Below are 18303 nucleotides of genomic sequence, written 5' to 3' on the forward strand. Positions count from 1 at the left end.
TAGAGGAGATTGTATGCTGCAATGCCTGTTGGGATGTGGGGTCTATTATATCCCTGATGTCCCTTAAAAGGGCGACCCGGCCCGGAACCATTCCCTGTTCGCTGGCCCTGATACAGCCCTATCCTAATCCCAGTCCCTACATGCACGTTTTATATTCAAGTAGAACAATCATCAGGGGAATTAATCAGGATTATAGTTGAGCGGACACCTGGATGTTCGGGTTCGAAGGGCTCGGCCGAACTTCACAAAAAAGTTCGAGTTCGGGACCCGAACTTGACCCCGAACACGAACCCCATTGAAGTCAATGGGGACCCAAACTTTTGAGCACTAAAATAGGTGTAAAAATGTCATGGAAAGGGCTGGAGGGCTGCAAATGCCAGCAACATGTGGTCAAGAGCATGGCAAGTGCTCTGCAAACAAAAGTGGATAGGAAAATTACTTTAAATAACATAAAATACGTACAAATAAAAAAATAATAATCTTGATCTAGGAGGACGACGTCCATATAGAGTAGGAGGTTGAGAAGGTGGTGGATGTGGTGGTGTAGGTGAAATCAGCGGTGGAGGAGGAGGAGGTAGCCTACAATGCTTTTTGGCTATACATTTATTTTAATTTTTTTTAAATTAGGGTACACCACAAAACATTGGGAAATATAACCTATGATAACCCCCTCCACCGCACACTACCAGGCTGGGCTTGAGGCTCACTGGCACCAACCACTCATCAGTCTGTTGTTCTTGAGCAGAGCTGAAGCAGACGATCCAACACAAATCCAGAGCTCCCAGGAAAGAACTATAACCCGCACAGACCACTGGGGGAAGGAGGGATAAATAGCCTCACTAACAATGAAACCCAGTACACCTGAGGGAAGGTGGCTCCAGCTCAAACCAAAATCAAAACAAAGAAGTCAGACATATGCAACCAGTCTGAGAGATCTCCGCACATTCACAGTGCAAGGCGTGACAGTACTCCCCCCTTCTACGGGTGACCTCCGGACATCCCGGACCAACTTTATCTGGGTGTGCCCTGTGAAAGGCCCTCGCCAGGTGGATAGAACTGACATCAGCAGCCAGAACCCACATTCTTTATCGGGACCGAATCCCTTCCAGTGCACCAGATACTGGAGGGTATCACGAGACGCCGGGGCGCTAGCTCTCCTCAGCGCCGCCGGCATCCCGTTTCTGTTCAGGATCGAGGACGCGCACAGCATCTTCGTGTCCTTGGTGATAGGGGCGGGACGGACCGGCCGCGCATGTCTCCTCTACGTGGCTGGCGTCTCCAGTTCCCCCAGCAACCAGGCGAGGTCTGAGCACCGAGCTGGACACTCGGTGCTCAGCTGTACTTCCTGGTGCGGGTCATGTGACGCTGGCCACGCCACATGATCCCAGCTAACTAATATTTAACAGGCAGTCTGCTGGCCACAGGTTGCCTGTTAATTTAGGTTTACGGGTGAGTTGTTTGTTACCTGCATGCTTACTTGATCCTGTTCCCTGATGATCCTTTGCCTGCTCCTCCTGCACTGCGCATATCTCCTGGTATTTTGACCTCGGCTTCGACCTGACTATTCTTTGCCGACTCTTGTTGTGCTTCTCTACTCTCCTGACAATTCTTTGCTTATCACTCTGTACTGCGTTGCTCTCTTGGTTTTGTCCCAGTCCGTTAACTATCAGTTATTTATCTTGTTTGTCCTTCCCGCACGTATCCTAAGTTAGGGACTGCCGTCCAGTTGTCCCCTGTCATCATGACTCGTGTGGCAAGTAGGCAGGGCCAGGGGTGAGGGTGGAGCGCAGTGGTCACTATCCTCCCCCTTGTGTGTGTGTGTGGATGTGACCATTACAGATTAAAAGGCCCAATAACCATTGTATAATGAATCCTGTGGGGACCCTGACTGACCATGTCTCTAACCTGACGCAGATGGTGCAGGAGCTAGGGGAGAAACTCTGGTCTTTTGAGCTAAACGAGGTTCTTCCACTCCTCAGGCCTACAGTCCGCATTTAGAGCCCCAGATTAAGCTCCCAGAACCCTTTTCTGGAGTCCGGAAGAAGTTTCTATCCTTTAAAGAGAATTGCATACTTCCGTTTGTGCCCCGAGTCATCTGGCCCCGAGAGTCAACAAGTGGACAATATAATTTCCTGACTACAGGGTGATCCCCAGGACTAGGCATTCTTGTTACCTGCTGGTGCCCGTTGCTTGACTACTGTGGAGGTTTTTTTTCAGGCCCTGGGTACCCTCTATGATGAACCAGACAGGGCTCTGGTAGCCGAGACGGCTCTAAAGGCACTGGTTCAGGGCAATCTACCTGCGGAGGAGTATTGCACTGAATTCAGAAGGTGGTGTGTCCCCTCAGGATGGAACAAACCAGCCCTTAAGAGTCAGTTTAGGTCTGGTCTGGCTGATATTTTATACCTGGTTTTCCAAGATTGACCTGAAAGGGGCATACAATCTAATCCGAATCAAGGAGGGAGACGAATGGAAGACAACGTTTAATACTCCGGCAGGACACTTTGAATATCAGGTGATGCCTTTTGGACTCAGCAATGCCCCAGCTGTGTTCCAAAACGTTATGAACTATATTCTTAGGGAGTTCTTAGGTAAATTTGCTATTGTCTATCTTGACAACATTTTTATATTCTCTCCTGATTTCGAATCTCATGTGTCTCATGTTAAACAATTATTAGAGGTGTTGAGGGAGAATCAGCTATCCACTAAACAAGAGAAATGTGTCTTTGGTGAACAGGAGATACTGTTTCTAGGGCATGTTCTGACTCCTCACGCCTTCAAGATGGATCCTGGTAAGGTACTAGCGATTAAAGAATGGTTAAGGCCTTCATCCTTAAAGGCCTTACAATGGTTCTTAGGTTTCGCCAATTACTATCGTAAATTTATTATGAATTTTTCTGTAATTGCTAAACCGTTTACCGACCTGACTAAGAAAGGGGCAGATTTGGAGAATTGGTCTACTGAGGCCATTTCTTCATTTGAAACATTAAAAAAAGGCATTCATTAGCGCTCCCATTCTGATCCAGCCTGGTCAGGAGAGACCTTTTATTGTGGAGATGGATGTGTCCGAGGACGGCGCAGGAGCAGTCCTTTCACAAGGTCCTGCTAGCCTCACTAGCCTGAGACTGTGTGCTTTCTTTTCCAGGAAATTCTCTCCCACGGAGAGAAACTACGACATAGGGAAAGGCATTGTGTTACTGTTATCACTGACCATAAAAACCTTATGTTTCTCGAGTCTGCTAAGACTCATTTTGATTTTTCCATTACGTTCAGGCCGGGAAGTAAAAATGTGAAGGCGGACGCATTATCTCACAGCTTCCATGCTTTCGTCAACTTCCATGCTATTCATCAACTGTACTAATTGGGGGAAGAAAAAGAATATTCTATAAAACGAATATATGTGTTATAGTGCTATATATTAGTTTTTTAGAATATTCATAATTTTTTACCATCTAAACTCTTGATTCCTCCCTGCTTCTTGCTTGTGGGCCAATGAGTCATTGGCCCACAAGCATTTTAAGCAGGAAGGAATCATGTGTTCAGATGGCTAAAATTACGAATATTCGATATAACGAATATATAGCACTATATTCACAAATTATCTAAGTTGCGATATTCGCGATTAATATTTGCTATGCAAATATTCGCGCTCAACACTATTCATAATGTGTTCCATAAATCTCTACTTAAAAATATTTTGAAACGGTAGTACCATTGAAAGCCTCGCCTCCGCCGGTTCTTGTTAATGATGCTGTTGAATATGTGGTGTCTAAAATAGTGGATGTCAGGAAGGTGCGTAATTCCTTGCAGTAACTGATTCATTGGTAGGGGTATGGACCTGAAGAGGGATCTTGGATACCTGCTAGGGAGGTTCATGCTCTTAGACTTGTTCAAAAATTTCATTTAGAACACCCTGAAAGGCCGTCGCCTGAAGTCTTGGGTCCGGTGGCCCGCAATAAAAGGAGGGGTACTGTCACGAGACGCCGCCGGCGTCCCTTTTCTGTTCAGGAGCGAGGACGCGCACAGTGTCCTCGTCTCCTTGATGATAGGGGGCGGGACGGACCGTCCGTGCATGTCTCCTCCTCGCTGCCCACTTCCCCAGTTCCCCCAGCAACCAGGCGAGGTCTGAGCACCGAGCTGGGCACTCGGTGCTCAGCTGTACTTCCTGGTGTGGGTCATGTGACGCTGGCCACGTCACATGATCCCAGCTAACTAGTATTTAACAGGCAGCCTGCTGGCCACAGGTTGCCTGCTAATTTAGGTTTCCTGGTGATTTGTTTGTTATCTGCATACTTACTTCATCCTGTTCCCTGACGATCCTTTGCCTGCTCCTCCTGTACTGGACATCTCTCCTGGTATTTTGACCTCGGCTTCCACTTGACTATTCTTTGCGGACTCCTGTTGTGCTTCTCTACTCTCCTGGTATTTGACCCTGGCTACTCCTGACCATTCTTTGCTTATCCCTCTGTACTGCGTTGCTCGCTTGGTTTTGTCCCGGTCCGTTCACTATCCATTATTTGTCTTGTTTGTCCTTCCCACACGTATCCTAAGTTAGGGACTGCTGTCCAGTTGTCCCCTGTTATCAGGACTTGTGTGGCAAGTAGGCAGGGCAGGGGTGAGGGTGGAGAGCAGTGGTCACTATCCTCCCCCCTGTGTGTGTGGACATGACCGTTACAGAGTGAACCCCGAAGAACACGTGAGTCGAGAATCTTAGAGATTTCAAACTCCACCAATTGCAATCCACCAGGACAGGGAGAGGTGGCAATTGGGATGGTTCCACAGGTTCCACATGTTTCTTTAATAAAGACCTGTGAAACACATTATGTATCTTCCATGTCTGCGGAAGATCCAGACGAAACGCCACCGGGTTGACAATCAAAGAAATTTTGTTGAACCCAATTTCCAAGATGGTACATTCAGCCTAATATTTCTAGTGAACAACCACACCAAATCACCCACACACAGGTCCGGACCAGTCATACGTCTCCTGTCAGCCATCCGTTTATATCTTTCACCCATCTTTTCCAAATTAACTTGGATCTTCCACCAGATAGATGACAAGGTGGACGAGAATCTCTCCTCTTCTGGCATCCCAGAAGATCCAGTCCCAGAAAAAGTACCAAACTGTGGGTGAAAACCATATGCGCCAAAAAATGGCGACTTTTCAGTGGACTCCTGTCTACGGTTATTTAAGGCAAATTCGGCTAAAGACAAGAAACAGGACCAGTCATCCTGGTTCTCGGCAACAAAACACATCAAATAGGTCTCCAGGTTTTGGTTAGTGCGCTCTGTCTGACCATTTGACTGGGGATGAAAAGCCGAAGAAAAAGACGAGAGCAAAACCTGGAAACAAATTGTGTTCCCCTATTAGACACCACATCAGAGGGAATGCCATGTAGTTTCACAATGTTATTAAAAACCTGAGCGAGAGTTTAGGCATTGGGCAAGCTAGGCAACGGTACAAAGTGGGCCATCTTACTGAAGCGGTCCACTACCACCAAAATGACAGTTTTCCCAGAGGAACTCGGTAAATCGGTAATAAAGTACATGGCCAAATGCGTCAAATGTGTCCAAGGACGAGACGGGATGGATAAAGGAAGAAGGGATCCTGAAGGCAGAGTGTGATCCACCTTCGCGTGTGCACAGGTCTCACAAGCTGTCACATAATCCTCCATACCCTTGCAAAACCCTGGCCACCAGAATCTCCGGGAAATAAGAGCTATGGTGGATTTGCTTACAGGATGTCCCACAAGGACCTTATGTTCCTTGAACACCTTGTATTGCAGTTCAGCAGGAACAAACAACTTGTCTGGAAGACAAGAATCAGGAGTCTCCTCCTGGGCCCCCAACACCTCCATCTCCAACTCGGGGTACAGAGCGGAAACCACCAACCCATCAGCCAAAATCGGAGCGGGATCCTCCGAATCACTTCCCCCAGGAAAACTATGGGACCATGCATCTGCCTTGACATTTTTAACCCCAGGACGAAAGTTGACCACAAAATTGAACCTAGAAAAAACCAGTGACCATCTAGCCTGTCTAGTCAGTATATACCGTAATAGAATGAGTAGCCCCCTCCAACCAATGATGCCATTCCTTAAAGGCCAATTTAATGACCAGCAACTCTCTATCTACTACATCAGTGATGGTGAACCTTTTAGAGACCGAGTGCCCAAACTGCAACCAAATACCCACTTATTTATCGCAAAGTGCCAACACGGCAATTTAACCTGAATACCAATATAGTACAGGGTGGGCCATTTATATGGATGCACCTTAATAAAATGGGAATGGTTGGTGATATTAACTTCCTTGGGCAACAACCCTTTTCTAGAAAAATACAACCTGTATGTAAAAATTTTTTTAAAAAAATGCATCTTACATATGAAAACATGACTGCAGATGCTGTTTGAAAGATGAGTTTTTGAACATGCTAACCACAAAGGATAATATCCCCGATATATAGAAACGGTGGAAATCTGCATTTACATATATATATTTCTTAATAAACTTTTTTTGTATTTTTTAAATATATTTTATATATATTTATGTCTTACCATTTATGCACTTTTATAATGAACAAATGACGATAAAAAGCAGACAGAAAGGATGTTTTACATTAAAGTGTATAATGACAAAACAATAAGTTCTTTCTGAATAATTCCAAATGGACCAAACCAAAAACATGAAATTGTAACTATAGCGGAGAAAACGCACCTTTGTAGGAAATACTGCATAGAAACCGCGTATAAGCCGCCATGTTATTTATCGATATCCAGGGATCTGATACAGACCGGCTTTTTAATGAAACCCGGGGTCCAGACCGGATCTTGAGGGGAACCAACAATGGGTATAAAAAAAGATCGATCTATAAAATTGGGGTATACCACTGAGGAAGGGGAAAGCGTCTCCCCGAAACGCATCTGGTGAACATTTAAATACCCCATCTCTCATGAACAGAAGTGCAATTTAAAGAAGAAGCAAAAGGATTTCTTTATTTCTAAAGGACCTTAAAATATGTCACTAACCTGCGCCTGAAGTTCGTCACTCTCACATTGAGTCAGACTCCAGAAGTAAGCGTGGAACGCACGTGGAACGCGACTCCATAGCAGGGACGCCGGCATCTAAAGTGGAGCAGGAACCGACTCACCACTTTCAACAAACGTGAGAGCCAGGCAAAGGTAAGCCCACATAGTGGGTAAAAATTCTTGCAGGAAATTGATAAAGATCCAGACGAAACGCCACCGGGTTGACAATCACAGAGATTTTGTTGAACCCAATTTCCAAGATGGTACATTCAGCTTAATGTTTCTAGTGAACAACCACACCAAATCACCCACACACAGGTCCGGACCAGTCATACGTCTCCTGTCAGCCATCCGTTTATATCTTTCACCCATCTTTTCCAAATTAACTTGGATCTTCCACCAGATAGATGACAAGGTGGACGAGAATCTCTCCTCTTCTGGCATCCCAGAAGATCCAGTCCCAGAAAAAGTACCAAACTGTGGGTGAAAACCATATGCGCCAAAAAATGGCGACTTTTCAGTGGACTCCTGTCTACGGTTATTCAAGGCAAATTCGGCTAAAGACAAGAAACAGGACCAGTCATCCTGGTTCTCGGCAACAAAACACGTCAAATAGGTCTCCAGGTTTTGGTTAGTGCGCTCTGTCTGACCATTTGACTGGGGATGAAAAGCCGAAGAAAAAGACGAGAGCAAAACCTGGAAACAAATTGTGTTCCCCTATTAGACACCACATCAGAGGGAATGCCATGTAGTTTCACAATGTTATTAAAAACCTGAGCGAGAGTTTAGGCATTGGGCAAGCTAGGCAACGGTACAAAGTGGGCCATCTTACTGAAGCGGTCCACTACCACCAAAATGACAGTTTTCCCAGAGGAACTCGGTAAATCGGTAATAAAGTACATGGCCAAATGCGTCAAATGTGTCCAAGGACGAGACGGGATGGATAAAGGAAGAAGGGATCCTGAAGGCAGAGTGTGATCCACCTTCGCGTGTGTGGGTAAAAATTATTGCAGGAAATTGATAAACCTGGAAATCCAAAGCACTCAGCTATACATTACAGATATCCCCAGCCATTTAATAGAGTGGACTGAACCTTAATACTGTTCTGCTAATATTGCAGAGACTGGATATACTTAATAAGAACTATTAGCTGAATGTGAGAAGCCACCTACGTGAAGCACCTTATCTGATATTTATTATTATATCAAACAAGCGGCTACCAAATACTCATGTGTTTTTTTCAATGAACATGGGACTAAACTATATTGTCTAATATATTGTTTAATACGTTTTTAGCGTGTGCATTGGTGATATATATTTGAGAATATCGACTAGTAACACACTGCTGAGTTGGCTCCCCCCCTTTCTTAACTACATTGGGGATCAACACAGTGAGGTTTTTCGGATTTGTGACCTTCGCCCAAACAGCATTGCTTCTCTGGTATATATCTGACATTTTATCTTATGGCTGTTTTTATGGTTGTTTTTTAGTATATTAATATCTATTTTATTTGATAATCTAATAAATACATTTTGTCCCATATTTTCCGTATATGAGTGCCCATTCACACTTTTCATTCGATATTAACTTCCTGTTTGTGGCACATTAGTATATGTGAAGGGGGAAACTTTTCAAGATGGGTGGTGACCATGGCAGCCATTTTGAAGTCGGCCATTTTGAATCCAACTTTTGCTTTTCTCAATAGGAAGAGGGTCATGTGACACATCAAGCGGCCAGCGAAGTATCGGTGTGGAGGGAGGAGGCGGGGACACTCATGGCAGGGCCCGGTGCAGTGACTCTACTCTAATACAACAGGCCCCGCACCTGTTAAGTACATTCAATCCGAATGGGTCCGCAATTACTGTACTGCACTTACTGTAGTACCTTATGTATAGCATTAAGATGGCGCTGACTGTCAGCCGCCTGCCGCAGTTCCCTCCTCATGCGCCGCCTGCCCGTCTGCCTGTTCATTCATAAAGTGAGATAAGCAGGCAGGCGGCGCATGAGGAGGGAGCTGCCGGTCTGCGCCGTCTTAATGCTATACATAAGGTACTAAGTAAGTACAGTGCAGTAATTGCGGACCCATTCGGATTGAATGTACTTAAAAGATGCGGCAGGGCCCAGTGTATTAGAGTAGAGTCACTGCACCGGGCCCCACCATGAGTGTCCCCGCCTCCTCCCTCCACACTGATGCATCTGATGGGGGATCTGTAGATGACACTTATGGGGATCTGTGGATAACATAAGTGTCATCCACAGATCCTCCCATACCAGTGCGTCATCCACAGATCCTCCCATACCAGTGCATCATCCACAGATCATCCCATACCAGTGCGTCATCCACAGATCCTCCCATACCAGTGCGTCATCCACAGATCCCCTCCCATACCAGTGCGTCATCCACCGATCCCCCCCATAACAGTGTGTCATCCACAGATCCCCCCCATAACAGGGCGTCATCCACAGATCCTTCCATAACAGTGCGTCATCCACAGATCTCAGTGAAGCCGTGGGGCGGGGGCGCACCGGAGCAGCAGACCAGAGAGACAGTCTGACTGAGACTGTCTGTCACACTGACACTGACAATGACAGTCTGATACCGCTGTGCTGTCTGTGTCTGTCTCTCTGGTGGTCTGACTGAGTGACCAACTGCATCTGCTGTGCTAGCTTACCTGGCTGGCTGCTGGGCTGCTGAGGGTGGAGCGGAGGCGGAGCTCTGCCGCCCTCCCTGAATGATCTTGATCTGGACTGAACCACCTGACCCCTCCCACCCTTGAGGACATCACGTGACGCAGAGAGAGGGGTGGAGCGAAGGAGGAAGAGAAGGCCGCACACTGAGCAGCAGCCGAGCAGCCAGGCTGAGCCAGCCAGCCACGACCACGGTCCACCAGTCCCACCACCAGCATTTTTCCTCCCCCGCCCCCCAGTGCGGCAGCAGCGGCAGTGCCTAAATTGCCTTCTCCCTCTGGGACAGAACAGAAGTGGGCTCCAGACCATCCTACCTGGATTGGAGTGCAGGACAGGTTCAGCTGCTTTATTCTTCCCCAGGACGGACCCCAGGGTGACATTGGTGAATGGTGTACTTACTACTGTTTGTTTGTCTCCAGGACCAGTCCCCAGAGCAAGACCAAGAGCCAGACTGCAGCCAGAGACCAGCTCATATTATTGTCCTGGACTGGTAAGTAGTCAGTAGACAATGCAATATGTGTATTATTTACTGTATCTTTTGCCTTATAAGACGCACTTTTTCCCCCCCAAAAGTGGGGGGAATATGGCCGCGCGTCTTATAAAGCGGATTGTGGATACTTCGCTGGCCGCTATGCTTCACAGCGCGGCCAGCAAAGTATCGGTGTGGAGGGAGGAGGCGGGGACACTCATGGCAGGGCCCGGTGCAGTGACTCTACTCTAATACACCGGGCCCCGCAGCTGTTAAGTACATTCAATCCGAATGGGTCCGCAATTACTGTACTGCACTTACTGTAGTACCTTATGTATAGCATTAAGATGGTGCTGACCGTCAGCTCCCTCGGTCATGCGCCGCCTGCCGCAGTTCCCTCCTCATGCGCCGCCTGCCCGTCTGCCTGTTCATTCATAAAGTGAGATAGGCAGACGGCACATGAGGAGGGAGCTGCCGGTCTGTGCTGTGCCGTGCCGTCTTAATGCTATACATAAGGTACTACAGTAAGTACAGTACAGTAATTCCGGACCCATTCGGATTAAATGTACTTAACAGCTGCGGCGGGGCCCGGTGTATTACATAGAAACATAGAATGTGTCGGCAGATAAGAACCATTTGGCCCATCTAGTCTGCCCAATATATCTGAATCCTATGAATAGCCCCGGCCCTATCTTATATGAAGGATGGCCTTATGCCTATCCCATGCATGCTTAAACTCCATTTACTGTATTTGCAGCTACCACTTCTGCAGGAAGGCTATTCCATGCATCCACTACCCTCTCAGTAAAGTAATACTTCCTTATATTACTTTTAAACCTTTGCCCCTCTAATTTAAAACTGTGTCCTCTTGTGGTAGTTTTTCTTCTTTTAAATATGCTCTCCTCCTTTACCGAGTTGATTCCCTTTATGTATTTAAAAGTTTCTATCATATCCCCTCGGTCTCTTCTTTCTTCCAAGCTATACATATTAAGGTCTTTTAACCTTTCCTGGTAAGTTTTATCCTGCAATCCATGTACTAGTTTAGTAGCTCTTCTCTGAACTCTCTCTAGAGTATCTATATCCTTCTGGAGATATGGCCTCCAGTACTGCGCACAATACTCCAAGTGAGGTCTCACCAGTGTTCTGTACAGCGGCATAAGCACTTCACTCTTTCTACTGCTTATACCTCTCCCTATACATCCAAGCATTCTGCTTGCATTTCGTGCTGCTTTATTACATTGTCTTCCCACCTTTAAGTCTTCTGAAATAATTACTCCTAAATCCCTTTCCTCAGATACTGAGGTCAGGACTGTGTCGAATATTCTATATTCTGCCCTTGGGTTTTTACGCCCCAGGTGCATTATCTTGCACTTATCCACATTAAATTTCAGTTGCCAGAGTTCTGACCATTCTTCTAGTTTTCCTAAGTCCTTTTCCATTTGGCGTTTCCCTCCAGGAACATCAACCCTGTTACATATCTTTGTGTCATCAGCAAAAAGACAAACCTTACCATCGAGGCCTTTTGCAATATCACTTATGAAGATATTAAACAAAATTGGTCCCAGTACAGATCCCTGTGGAATCCCACTGGTAACATGACCTTGTTTTGAATGTTCTCCATTGACTACAACCCTCTGTTGTCTGTCCCTCAGCCACTGCCTAATCCACTCAACAATATTGGAGTTCATGCTCAATGACTGCAGTTTATTGATAAGTCTTCTATGTGGGACAGTGTCAAAAGCCTTACTAAAATCCAGATAAGCGATGTCTACTGCACCTCCACCGTCTATTATTTTAGTCACCCAGTCAAAAAAATCTATAAGATTTGTTTGACATGATCTCCCTGAAGTAAACCCATGCTGTTTTTCATCTTGCAATCCATGGGATTTTAGATGTTCCACAATCCTATCCTTTAATAGGGTTTCCATTAATTTGCCTACTATTGATGTCAGACTCACTGGTCTATAGTTGCTCGATTCCTCCCTACTACCTTTCTTGTGAATGGGCACGACATTTGCCAATTTCCAATCTTCCGGGACGACTCCTGTTACTAATGATTGGTTAAATAAATCTGTTAACGGTTTTGCCAGCTCACCACTAAGCTCTTTTAATAATTTTGGGTGTATCTCATCAGGCCCCTGTGACTTATTTGTCTTCACTTTAGACAGCAAACTTAGAACATCTTCCTCTGTAAAGACACATGCATCAAACGATTTATTAGTCATCCTTTCTAGTGGAGGTCCTTCTCCTTCTTTTTCTTTTGTAAAAACTGAACAGAAGTATTCGTTAAGGCAGTCGGCTAGCCCTTTATTCTCTTCTACATACCTTTCGTCCTTTGTTTTTAATTTAGTTATTCCTTGTTTTTAAGAAGCTTCATAAAATTTAAAACTGGATTTATTTTGTGTACTGTTGCCTAATCTGTATTTTGAGGCTGAAACAATGTCAACAGGGGGCGATAGGAATAGTTCACCCTGCGTGACGAGAAGGAGGGGGTACACGGAGTAACTCGCCATTACATTTTGTTGCATGGATCCAGATAGAAGATTGAATTACTTTGTATGTGACTTTGTAATGTGACTGTGTGTGTAATTATGTTGTGACGGTGTATGATTGTGAGTCTGTGCATGGGGGGTGCTAGCTCTCGCTTGCTCTCTCCATTTTTACTTATTCGTGTTTACATCAACGTCTCTCATACATGCAAGCCATAATCTTACACACACATTTTCCTCTTTCAAACACACACATATGTGCGCGCACATATGTACAGTAGGTTTCAAAATGATTTTCAAGTATTATTGTGGTTTAATGATCATCAAAGAGAATATTAATTGAATATTAATAATTTTTTTATGTACATTTATTCTACAATAGTTATTTTGATAATTGAGCAAGATGTCTGCACCACCAGCACGAAAGAAATTGTCTGGTGCTGCTTTCCGAAAGAAAAGACGGCTCCAAGAAGAAGACACTTCTAAGATGGCTGGATCATTAAATAAGTTCTTTAAACCTGATCCAGTACAAAAAGCTGTAAGCGAGTTGGAGTGCAAAACTAAAGAGAATCGCAAAGCTGTAGATGTCGAACCACAACCTTCTACTTCAACTGTGGGCGAACATTCTTTGGGTATTGAAAGTGATACACACACTGAGGAAGATAGTTCACAGAAATCAGCATCATCATCAGAAGATGAAAATGGAAAAAGCACGCTTGTAGACTTTTTGGATCCAGCTGACTGGCCTGATACGCTTACTAACTCACTTAAAGAAACCATCATTATGAAAGGTCCAGCAAAGCCAAAAGAGCACTTTACATTTCCTAAGGATTCATCCAAGAGACGGTTTACATCAACCCACTATAGACGGCGCCTTGGAAATGGTGAAGTGCAAGTGAGAAAGTGGCTTAGGTATTCTCCTAGACTGGAAAAAACTCTTTACAACTACGCAAATGAGCCTGAAAATGGGAGGCTACAACGATTGGAAAAATGTGTCCCAGTGTCTGGCTACACATAAAGTTTCTCCATCTCACCTCACTGCTATGGGAGACTGGACAGAACTGTTAACAAGACTTGGGTCAGGAAGTACTATTGACCAGTCATACCAAAGATTATTGGCAACTGAAACGCAGCACTGGCAGCAGGTTCTTCAGCGCCTTGCAGCCATTGTTCAATACCTTGGGAAGCAGTACTTGGCCTTCAGGGGTAGCAGTGACACGCTGTACTCTGAAAATAATGGAAATTACTTGAAACTTGTCGAAATGATGGCAACATTTGATAGTGTGATGCAAAACCACTTGAAAAAGATACAGAATTCCGAAATTCATCATCATTATTTAGGAAAAGACATTCAAAATGAACTAATTGGTTTAATTGCAAAAGAAATACAGAGACGCATTCTGCGGTTGCTTAAGGATGCCAAGTATTATTCTATCATACTTGACTGCACCCCTGACATCACTCTTGTTGAACAGATGACTATGATTTTCAGGTTTGTATCAGTTAAGCAAGGAGACTCACCTACTGCAAATCCTGAAATACTCATTGAGGAAAGATTCCTTGGTTTCCTGCCAGTTCGCAACTCATCTGGAGAAGGATTAACAGAGGCAATTTTGAATGAGCTTGAAAAGCTGAAGATACCGCTCAGTGATATGAGAGGTAAGGGATATGATAATGGCTCCAACATGAAGGGCAAGCACTCAGGAGTACAAAAAAGAATTATGGACCTGAACTCATGTGCTTTCTATGTTCCCTGCAGTGCTCATTCCTTAAATCTTGTAGTAAATGATGCTGCTATGTGCTGTAGGGATGGCAATACATTTTTTGGCATTATTCAGAAAATATATGTTTTTTTATCAGCTTCAACAAATCGATGGGATGTTCTAAAAAAACATGTGAGTAAGCTGACAGTAAAGCCGCTATCCGAAACTAGATAGTCAAGCAGAATTGATGCTATTCAGCCATTTAGGTTCCATGTTGGAGAAGTGCATGACACCTTAATTGAAATCGGAGGTGATGTGAAGTTTGCTGCTCTTGCAAGAATTGAGGCTGCATCCTTGGCAAAAGAGTTGAACAAGTTTAAATTCTTGTGTTTTATCATCCTTTGGTTTAACATATTAAGCCGTATTAATTCTGTCAGCAAAGTTCTTCAAAGCCCGTCAATGTACTTGCCAGATGTTGTGGAACTTTTGGAATCAATCAAGACATTTTTTCAATCTTATCGGACAGATGAGGGTTTTGAGAATTTGCTTAAGGAAGCAGGAGAGCTAGCAGTTGAAATGGAAATAGACCCAGAGTTCCCCCCTCAAGTGCATCAGATGTGGAAAAAAAAAACGGTTGTTTTTGTATGAGGTTCCAGATGACCCTATCTTAGATCCTAAAAATAAATTTAAAGTGGAATGTTTCTTCACAATATTAGACACAACAATAAAATCTGTACATGAAAGATATGAACAGCTCAAGTTTCATTCCACGCATTTTCAATTTTTGTATGACATTTGCAAGCTAAAAGATGTGCAAAAAGAAGAACTCCTGAAGTTCTGCATGGAATTGCAGAATGTCTTAACCAATGAAAAATCAAAGGAGTCTGATGTAGATGGAAGGCAACTGTGTGAAGAACTTGCTGTCTTAGCTCCTGTGATAAAACCTACAATGACACCTGTTGATATTTTGGCCTACGCAGTAAGGAATGGATTTGCTACAAATGTGGCAATTGCACTTCGTATTATGTTGACCTTGCCAATCACTGTTGCCACAGGTGAGCGAAGCTTTTCGAAGTTAAAAATTATAAAAAATTATCTGCGGTCCTCAATGTCCCAAGAACGGCTTGTGGGACTTGCCATGATATCAATTGAGAATCGGACGGCACAGGAGATTGACTTTGAATCATTACTGAAGGACTTTGCGAATGCCAAAGCAAGAAAAGTAAAAAAAAAATAGGTAGAATAACTGCTATTTAACTTATCTAAGTTGTTGAAGCTGTTTACAAAGTTGTTTAGCACTTATATTGTATGCTGCATTTATATATTTAATATTTATTTTGATATGTGTTTGGAGTTATTTGAATGACCATACCATTTCTATTGTTGCACTTAAACTATGCAGGTATGCCACTATGATAAAAATGTGTGGCATGTATTTTTATCTTAACTCTATGTTATATTGCACTTTCAGAATGATTATGTATTAAACAATTTAAATTTGCACTTTAATTTACATTATGGCCTTTTGTGCAATTTGTCAGTGCTTTGAACCAAAAACTACAGGGTTAAAAGTGAATTTTAAATTTAAGGTCCAAGTTATGGTAGTTATTCTCCACCATTCTTAATAGGGGGCTTTATTAGAACATATAACTCTCTTTTAATTTAAATGCTGAGAAAGGGGTGGAACATATGTGATGTCATGATATGGGCAGATCATCTGATAAGGGGGAGGGGGGGCGGCAATTTTTATCTTGCCTAGGGTGGCAAAAATCCTTGCACCAGCCCTGTATGTATCAGTTATTACTTGAGATGATTGTGAAGAGTGAGACAATCATTCCAGTACAGCTGGATTGTTGGTCAAAACACGACTGCTGGTGACAGTGGCATCTACGGCCTGTTGCTGCTGCTACCACCACCCCTTCTTGTGCTGGCTACCGTATCATTTTTGCCACTACCCGTTCCTTTGGAGGGCCCAGGCAACTGTCTGTTAGCCGTAGTGTATCACTAATAGAGATGAGCAAATTTCTCAAAAATTTGATTTGGTCAGTTAGCCGAATTTTACGAAAAAATTCAATTTGATCCGAATTTATTTGTGGTGGTCACATTAAAAAACAGCTATTTCCTGGCTGCATAGAAACTGTATAGTGGTGTAGAACACTGTGCCTTACAGTAACACGCATAGGGAGTCTGCTGTGGTAGTGAAACTATACTGTGAGTCAGTATGACACGCAGATGACAGGCGTCACTCTTAGTATCACTGCACACTTTACTTATCTGGGCAGTTATGGGGCCAAAACTGACCAAATAACTTAAGTGTGAACTCAATGTTAGCATCAAGAGGAAGCACACCTCTTTTACACCATTTTCAACTGATTACACATAGATGTCTACAGTACTAGTGATGGACGAACGGCTGGGACGATTTGTGAACGCGAGTTCGCGATCAAATATTTGCGAATTGCGCGTTTCACTTTAATGGCAGGCAAATAAGAAAAACCTTCAGGTCATATTTGCAGCCAGCAAACACTTACTACAAGTACACAAATAGTACCACAACATGGACAGTCATATACCAGAGGGGGATCATTGGCAAAGATTCCCACAAAAATTATGTATTTTAATCAGGGACCATTTTTATGCGTCTTAATGGGAAACTCTCAAAAATGTGCCCTACTGCAGCCTAAAAATACTTTATTTCCTATCAGTTTGATGTATACAAATGTGCAACACTCCATGTTTTTGTATCCTGCAGAGTCCATAAAAAAATGCAGGCAGTCACAGGATAAAAATGTACCTGTCGGCCAGTACAGGCCCAATAAATTAGCCAATAGGCATTCACCTGACAGCACAGAACTTTGTATTCTGTGGCTGGAGCTACATTAGGCAGTCACAGGAAAAATATGTTACTGTCGGCCAGTTCAGGCCCCAAAAATTAGGCATTCACCTGACATAAAAGGCCTTTTATTCAACTGTATATACATAAGGCAAGGACCATTCTTTGTTATGGGTGGTGACGGATATGTGTGGGCTGGCATGAGGAAATTCAATTACATGTGGTCATCACAGTTGTTGAATTTCTCCAAGATCCATGCCTAATTCATTTTTTAAAATGTGAGGTATTCCATACTGTCGTGAGCTAGGGGAGTGCAATTATCAGTCACGATCCCCCCTGCTATGCTGAATGTCCTTTCGGAGAGTACACTCGACAAGGTACAAGCCAAGAGTTCCATGGGAAATTGTGCCAGCTCTGACCACAGGTCAAGCCTGCACACCCAGTAGTCAAGGGGTTCCTTTCTTCTCAGAGCGTCCACATCAGCCGTTTACCCGAGGTAGTCGGACACCTGTCGGTCTAGGCGTTCAATGAGGCTGGATCCGGAGAACGGATGTCAATGGGTTGGCTGCAAGAATAATCTCATGTCCGAAGTGACCAACACATCTTCAAAACGCCCTCTTTTTGCAGGGGTATTAGGATTGGTACCCGCACCTGTTTCGCTATGGGTGGAAATTCCTCTGCCAGTACCTGCAACAGCAAAATACAGCATCTCTTGCAGCAAGGCCTGGAAATGCTGCATTCTGACAGCCGTGTTCTGTGATGCTGGTAACATGTTCCCTGTTTTGTGTTTGTACTGGGGGTCTAAGTATGTTGCCACAAAGTACAGGTCTTTGACCTTCATGCTTTTTATATGGGGGTCCCTCTTCAAATACTGGAGCATGAAGGCCCCCAGTTGCACTAAATTGGAAGTGGTGGAGCGCCCTGGCTCCTGCTCATCGCACATGAAAATGTTGTTCCTGGTCTCCTCCCCATAGCCACAAACAACACCAGGGATCCCTCCTGCTTCTGCTCCTTCTCCTCCCTATCTGCTGCTCCGTCTCTCCCTCTAAACTCCCCTCCTCTTCCTCTCTTGTGGGCACCCACGTAACGTTC

The sequence above is a fragment of the Bufo gargarizans genome, chromosome 5 (assembly GCF_014858855.1).
Source record: "Bufo gargarizans isolate SCDJY-AF-19 chromosome 5, ASM1485885v1, whole genome shotgun sequence".
NCBI lineage: Eukaryota > Metazoa > Chordata > Amphibia > Anura > Bufonidae > Bufo > Bufo gargarizans.